Source organism: Odocoileus virginianus, chromosome 31 (genome assembly GCF_023699985.2).
Source record: "Odocoileus virginianus isolate 20LAN1187 ecotype Illinois chromosome 31, Ovbor_1.2, whole genome shotgun sequence".
Taxonomy (NCBI): domain Eukaryota; kingdom Metazoa; phylum Chordata; class Mammalia; order Artiodactyla; family Cervidae; genus Odocoileus; species Odocoileus virginianus.
Genome location: NC_069704.1, coordinates 31,302,059 through 31,310,006, shown reverse-complemented (window position 1 = coordinate 31,310,006; position 7,948 = coordinate 31,302,059).

Below are 7,948 nucleotides of genomic sequence, written 5' to 3'. Positions count from 1 at the left end.
AAAGCCCAGCTTGTCTGGGCAAAGGAGGCACTTATCTGATAGGCTGCACTGCATCTGATTTGGCATCAGGTGTGGTTGCTAAGCCCAGCTCCTCCAGAGATGCCAGCTGGTGTCCCCTTATTCAGTTTTGTGAGGCTCCCTGTTACTCTGTGGGGCATTGGTACTTAACCAACCCCCTAATAAAATTACTTTTGGGTCCTCATTTGGATCTCTGTCAGTTCTTCACTGGTTGTAGTGAGAGTGAGAGGAAGTGTGATAGATGATTGTAGTTGTTGTCATCATTAATCTATTTTGAACATAAAGGGTTGGCAAGCGCATGTGAATCCTTAAAAAATTTTTTTTTCCTAACTTACCAATGGACTCATTGTCTGGAATCCACTATCTTGAAAAACCACACAGAACTACATGATTGCTTTACAAATGAGGAATCAGAAGCCTAAAGAGTTTACTTAACTTGCCCATGGTCATAGACGGTGGCCAAACTACGCTGGCAGTTTCATCCAAACTGTTTACAAGTCCCATTTGAGGTGTAGAACTCTACTAGTTTCACCCATTAGGATTGGAAACACCATGATAGTTGCTCCAGGACCCACGGTGGTCTGGTGGAAGGTGGGAGAGACCCCTGGCCCTGGGCTGTCGTGACTATCATGTCCAAGACATGGGAGGCCAAGATGGAAAGGGAGAAATAGGGTAAATCCAGTTTCCCCTCCTTTAAAGTCACAAAACAGTGCAGTTGAAAATTATGATGTGTGACCTGAAAGTCATGTTAGCATCTGGCTGGCAAGACTTTCTCGTGTGAGCACTTGTTGAATCAGCATCGTTTTACAAGCATGCCTCAAGGGCCACATTTCCAGATCAGCCTTTGTATGTCTATCTAGTGAATATTCACCCATGAGATACTTGAAAACATTGTCTCATTGATTTTTGAGTTGTGAATTCAGCTGCTCCTAATGTTTCCAATTGGACTTCCCAGTGGCTCAGTGGTAAAGAATTCACCTGTTATGCAGAAGAGGTGGGTTTGATCCCTGGGTCAGGAAGATCCCCTGGAGGAGGAAATGGCAACCCACCCCAGTATTCTTGCCTGGAAAATCTTATGGACAAGAGAAGCCTAGTGGGCTATAGTTCATGGGGTTGCAAAAGAGTCGGACACAACTTAGCGACTAAAAACAATGTTCCAAAGATAATTTCTAGGAAGGGCTTATCTCCTCAGAAGGGAAATGTCCTAGTCCATTTGGACTACTATAGTGAAATACTGTGTGACTTATGAAAAATAGTTTATTTCTTACAGTTCTGGAGTTGAAAGTCCAAGATCAGAGTGCCAGCGTGGTTGGGCAGACTTTCCCTGTGTCCTCACATGGTGGAATGGCTGAGGGAGCTCTGTGGGGTCTCTCATATGGGCACTAATCCCATTCTTGAGGATTCCACCCTCATGAGCTAAGCACCTCCCATAGGCCCCACCTCCTAATGCCATCCATCACATTGGGAGTTAAGTTTCATTATATAAATGCGGGGGGCAGGGGGCAAAAATATTCAATCTGTAGCAGGATGTGTTAAAAACTAGGTGGTAAGCTGTGATGGAAAATGTGGTCTACCCAGGAGAATAGGTATCACTGTCATAAAGCGAAACAAATGTTATAAATACATCTTGTCCATTTCTAGAGTGCTCCCCATGTCTTCATTTATTCAATAAATGTTTATGAAGCCATGTCATAATATAGCATCCATTGCTGTACACACTTGGGATACATTAAAGAACAAAACAGGAAGAAACAAAGGCCAAGATCTCTGCTCTCCTGGAACTTACATTTCAGTGCAGGAGGACAGCGTGTGCAACAGATAACACCATTGTCCTGTGGGAAAGGAGGTGGGCAGGGAAAGGATGGAGCAGGGTTGAGGGGGAGCAGGAACCAGTGTGCGCTGGGGGGGGATATGGGGCCTCAGCGAGGCCTGAGCTCTCTAAACAGTCCAATGTGTGCAGGCCTGGCCCTGTGGTCCTTCCCAAGGCTGATCACTGGATGATCACCTGATCTTGGCCGCCCTCGCCCTCTCCATTTCTTTCCTTTCCTCTTCATGCCCTGGTTCTTTGGCATTTCCCCCTGTGCTTTCCCTCTCCCATTTTCTTTCCTGAGTCTATACCCCATCTTTAGTGTTGTTATTGTTTTTCCCTGTCATCTATGTCCCTGTCTCATTCTTCTCTTTCCTTTGAATTTCTCCTTTCCCTCTTTTCTCCACTCTCCTTCCAACTTGTCACACTGGAAAGAAGGAAAATACCATCTGAAAGGCACACGTACATGATGGGAGTGAAGGGGCCAAACAGGCCACATGACGTTATCACCTAACTTGTTTCAACATAATGTGCTGCTGCTGCTGCTGAGTCACTTCAGTCGTGTCCGACTCTGTGCGACCCCATAGACGGCAGCCCACCGGGCTCCCCAGTCCCTGGGATTCTCCAGGCCAGAACACTGGAGTGGGTTGCCATTTCCTTCTCCAATGCTTGAAAGTGGAAAGTGAAAGTGAAGTCGCTCAGTCGTGTCTGACTCTTCGCGACCCCATGGACTGCAGCCCACCAGGCTCCTCCGTCCATGGGATTTTCCAGGCAAGAGTACTGGAGTGGGGTGCCATTGCCTTCTCTGCACCATAATGTGAAATATACTCTAATTTTTGAAGTATGACTTTTTTCTTAGAAATGTTACATGATGCAAAGCAACAAGACCATGGTGAATTTAACTCCTAAGAGTTTATTCTGCAATAAAACAGGCTTTGAATACTGACAAGCAAACAGCACACATTCAATTTCTCTTTTTTACAGAGCCCAGAATTCTTTTTTCTCCACGCTAGGTGGCAGTCGAGTCAAAGAGAAACATTCAAAGCACTTTAGGTGAGTTTTTCCACAAGGCTGGGATGAAGTTGGGGACCAAGACAAATAGTATAAAGAGAAAGTTAAATTACTACAGAGGTGTGATATGACACTCTGACATGTCACATGCTCATTTTGGAAAAATATGTTTGGGGCCATGTCTCTTTACAGAGTAAGTAAAGCATTAGAGACCTGTTAAATCTAACTCCTAATTCATAATGTAACTTTTGGTTGGCAAGGTGAAGATTTTGAGTTTGCCTTTAAAAATAGTTCCTGGGTTTGTTAATATATATGGGTATTTTTGAATCTTCTTCCCGCGAGATCTAAGTTATCTGAGACCTAACTCAGAGGACATTTAATGTGAACATTGGAAACCCTGAGGAAATCAGCTCTTCAGTAGTTTTCAAATATTTTAGTAAGAGATTTAAGAGTAATGTACTGAAGACTCTCAAAATAGCAATAAAAATAATTATACAGAGTGGAGATAATGCAAATTTGTTAAACTGTTAGTAGTTGGTGAACCCAGATGGAAGGTATATGATGTTCGTTGTTATATTGCTCTTGTAACTTTTCCAGAGCTTTAAAATTTTTCAAAGTAAAGAATAGAAAGTAGGAAAAAAAAAACAAACCTAAGTGTAGATGGAATGTTCAATAATTGGGAGATAGTTAAAACATCTCAGAACATTTGTTCAATAGAATATACGTCTGTTACATGATAATATGTGAAAACGCTTATGACTAAATGGTGAATGAAAATGGCAGGCTATAAAACTTTATATGGAGTAGGATCTCATTATACTTGGAAGAAAAAACACACATTCCAGGAACTAAAAATAAAAGCTACTTTACCACGACGTTAATCTCTGGGTGCTTATATTGTGGAAGAGATTTATTTTCATTGTGTTTTTATGTATTTACATTTTCCCAACTTATTATTATGGAATTCTTCAAACAGTCAGAAAATTTGAAAGACTAATACAATGAACACCCATGTATTCTCTACTTAGTTTTAACAATTATTAGCTCTCTCATATTTGCCCTAACTATATCTATCTGTATCTATGTGTCACAGTTGGCGAACTAAAGTCAAGGCCAGTTCTGACCCATCACCTGTTTTTGTACAACCCTGAATTAATGAAGGTTTTTTACATTTTTAAGCAGCAACATTTTATCTAGTTACACAGTTGCCTCCAAAACATCCTTGATTTTGTCTTTTGATCTACAAAGCCTAAAACTGTTACTATCTGGTCCTTTACAGAAAAATTTTGCCAGCCCTGGATCTACAAACACATGTACACACACACACACACACACACACACACACACACACACACACAAGCAGAGTTTTGCTGAATCATTTGAAAAGCAAGTTGCAGACATTATAACATTTCTCCCTCAGTTACTTTATTAATGCATCTCCTAAGAACAAAATAGTACTCACTTAAACGTAATATTGTTATTGTACCAAGAAATGAACAATTATTTTATAATACCATGGAATACCCATCCATATGCAAATTTGTGTAATTGTATTTGCAAACTTCACAGAATGAAAATGCATAACTTTATAAGACTAAAAAATTTCTTTAAAAAATCAGATGTTGTTAGAGTCAACATGAATTTTTAGCATTAATTTTATACAAAGGATTTAGGCAATTTAATATAAAGGATTTAGAAAAATTGCTCTATGCAGCTATTCCCCTGGGCATTTCAGGTCAAAATTTAATGTGTTTGCAGGTCAAACAGCTCATATTCTGCAAAGCATTCAGTGTTGGTGGTCATGTTATTGTTTCTACACTTGTAGGCAGGAAAAGGTATGATGCTGTGAGATTTTCTTCTTTGCATTTAAAAATATAATCTCTAATATCTAATAATTTTTGAAGCTGGGTGATTGGTGTATGGAAATTTGCTATCCTATTCCCTCTTCCACTTTTGTGTATGTGTGAAAGTTTCCATGATAAAAAATGTATGTGTGTACACATCACTATAGTAATAGGCTTGACTTGAGACCTACATCTGCAAATTTGCTTTTAAACTATGTCAGAATGCTAAAACTTAGATGTGAAAATTTTGTGTGTGTGTGTGTGTGTGTTTGAATGAACCTTTTATTTTAGAATAGGAAACATGGTAGTTATGGCAAACAAAATATAGAAAGATTGGCTTAAAAATTTGAATGGATTTTGAAAAAAGGCTACTTTGGGAGCCTTTTTGGGTAAACATTTCATTTTTTGTGGGTTGTGAATCATGTGTTGGAATCACCTGATTTAGCTGTGGTATAACTAAGTCTGGAGGTTTTGGGGGACACTCTGTTTTTAAACTTCCCCACCACCAATCATGATTATGGTTACATGAGATTCGTGTCTTAAAAAAAGAGATCTGTGTCCCAAAGCTCTGGAATTATTTAAACCATGTACTTTGGAAGCTCATCTTTGTTCTGTTTGAGCCATAATGTTATGTCTGCTTTTACCACAATCATATGGATAAGGAACTGTCAGGTCAGGCCCTCTCCCATCATGCAACAATGTAGAATCTGCTTTACAAAATCAATGGAAAACTCTCTTCTTGCTTTATGAAGAGGTCAGAGATAAATATTCCAGTGTATTTTTTAAAATGATGGAGATAATCATGTGTTTTTTCGTAAGATAAAAGTATTCATAAAAATTTGGGAGAGAGTTATAGTGGGCCCTTGGAAATACTTGTAATTAAAAGTGTGGTGCAATTATATTTTTGCAAATGTGAAACGTTCAGATTTCTAATGTGCTCAATGAGATACAAAGAGAAAAGTTAATTATGGAGTGTTAAATTCAGGGCAGCCAGATATATTTCAATTTGCATAATAAATATTCACTCTTTTGGAAAGAAATTGTCACTGAATATTTTCTTCCCATTGAGTAGGAAATGTACTCCTTCCCCTTTGTATGTTTTCCTTATTATATGATAATCCACTTTCTGGCACTTCTTCATCATATCAATAATAAAATCTATATATGTTGGGCTTTGTGTGGATTCATGAAGCAACTTTTCATCTGTTAATGTCATTTCTCCAAAAAATGGCTTCTTTTCTTCATGTTTTCATCTTTTATTTTTATTACAGTATTGTTATTTCTACAGTCACCAGGAACACTGAATTAGCAATACCAAAGCATCACTCTTAGGGAAAATACAGGGTGCTAACAATCTCTGGTCATAATATTTACACAACTAGGTAAATTGGTCAATACATAAACTTGTTTTATGTATGTTTTTGTTTAAGGAGATTTTATTTAATGTATATTGTTGATTTATTAAAATTGAATTCACATTGACAGCACTAAAACTCAGGCCTGAAGGAAGCTTATCTGACACATATTCTTTCTCTGTAAGGTACATCACAGCCTTCTTGCACCTTGGAATACTGGACAGCACTTCTGCACAATGCTTCGGGGTCATTGTAAACAGTGAAAGCATCAACAAAAAGCTAAAAGTTGTGAAAAACATGGCCCTACATAGACCAAGGAAAGGACACAGTTTGTATTATGAAAGCTGAGCCCTCTCAAACTGTTGTGAGGAAAGCATACACTGGAATACTATGCTTGGCAAGTAGTAGGTTCTCAGCTAAGTACGTAGGATTGGTGCAGGGATGGGTAGCTTCATGGAGAAAGTGACTTTTGAGCTGTGCCTTGACGTGTGAGAAGGGTGTTCGGGGTGCACTGCTGGTGGGGGGAGGGACACAGCGCATTGGGCTTCTGAGCGCTTTGTGCTCTGTACCTTATATGCCCCTCGTAGTCAAGCATGGTGCTGGGAATATAATAGTTACTCAGTTTATAAATGTTGACCGGTTGGAAGGGCCCCTTTTGATCTCTTTGGCATCTGTTGCTTTGCCAAGCCACCTGTTTTCATAACAGCACGTATCTTTGGCATGTTATACACTGATCTTTGGAGATTTAGTCTGTAGTAATTGAATAACAGAAGGTACATACTTCCACTAAGAGTTGTATACTTCCAAACTGATTTTGAGTAAGAATGTGGCTGGAAAATGAAAGACAGGGAGAAAGAAGATAAGAAAATATGTGTGTGGGAGAAAGAAAGAGAAAAGTGACATGTATCAGTGTGGGTGAATCTTAGCAGTATAATATTAAGTGCAATAGTAATTTCCCAATGAATGTATGCTAGCATATCATCTGGAGAAACAGGGCAGCTAATGTCACCAGCGAGGGGCCTCTGAATGTGATTTACTGAGAAAAAGACAGCACACAGCATCACTTCTGTGATATTCCTGTCAAAATAAATCCTGAATGCAACAGAAAGGAAACGTCAGGAGAACCCAAATTGAGTGATATTAATAAAAAACCAGACATATATTCAATGTTGTGAAGAGCAAAGAATGGTGAAGGAAATGTTTGAGATTAAAGAGTACTAGAGACACACAACTGAATGCTGTTTGAATCTGGATCAGATTTTTGTACTTAAAAAAATTGCTGTAAACACTATTATTGGGACAGTTGAAAAAACTTAAAAATAGACTGTTGCTAAAATATAAGTATAGAATCAAGGTTACATGTTCTCATTTGTAGTTATGTAAGAGATTTTCCTTGTTCTTAGGAAATACACACTGGTGTGTTAGGGGGTGAAGAGGCAAGATATATGCAACTTATTTTCAAATGACTTGGAGAATAGTAACTCTATAAACAAATATATAAATCAAATATAAATAAAGTATATCAGGGCTATATGGGGGGTTCTTTGTGCTGTCCTTGAAATGTTTTTGTAATTTTGAACTTATTTCAAAATAAAAAGTAAAAACCTATAAAATAAAGCTAAAACAAAGAAAAAAGTAGGCATAGCACTATACCTTTCATAGACTTAAGATACTAGAGTAAGATGTTCTAAAAAAGAACTACATGTAGAAACAATAAAACTGTATTAAAGAAGGGGATGATGGCCAGGATTTGGTATGGTGGCCATTCTGGATTGGGGAACCAGGAGGTAGGATAGAAGGCTACCAAATGTTGTGTTGTAGAATATTGTGAGATTCCCCCCTTTTTCTTTCACCAGTTGTTAGATTTACTGGTGCTTATTACATTATTAAAAAGAAGAAATTAGGAAAAGCAC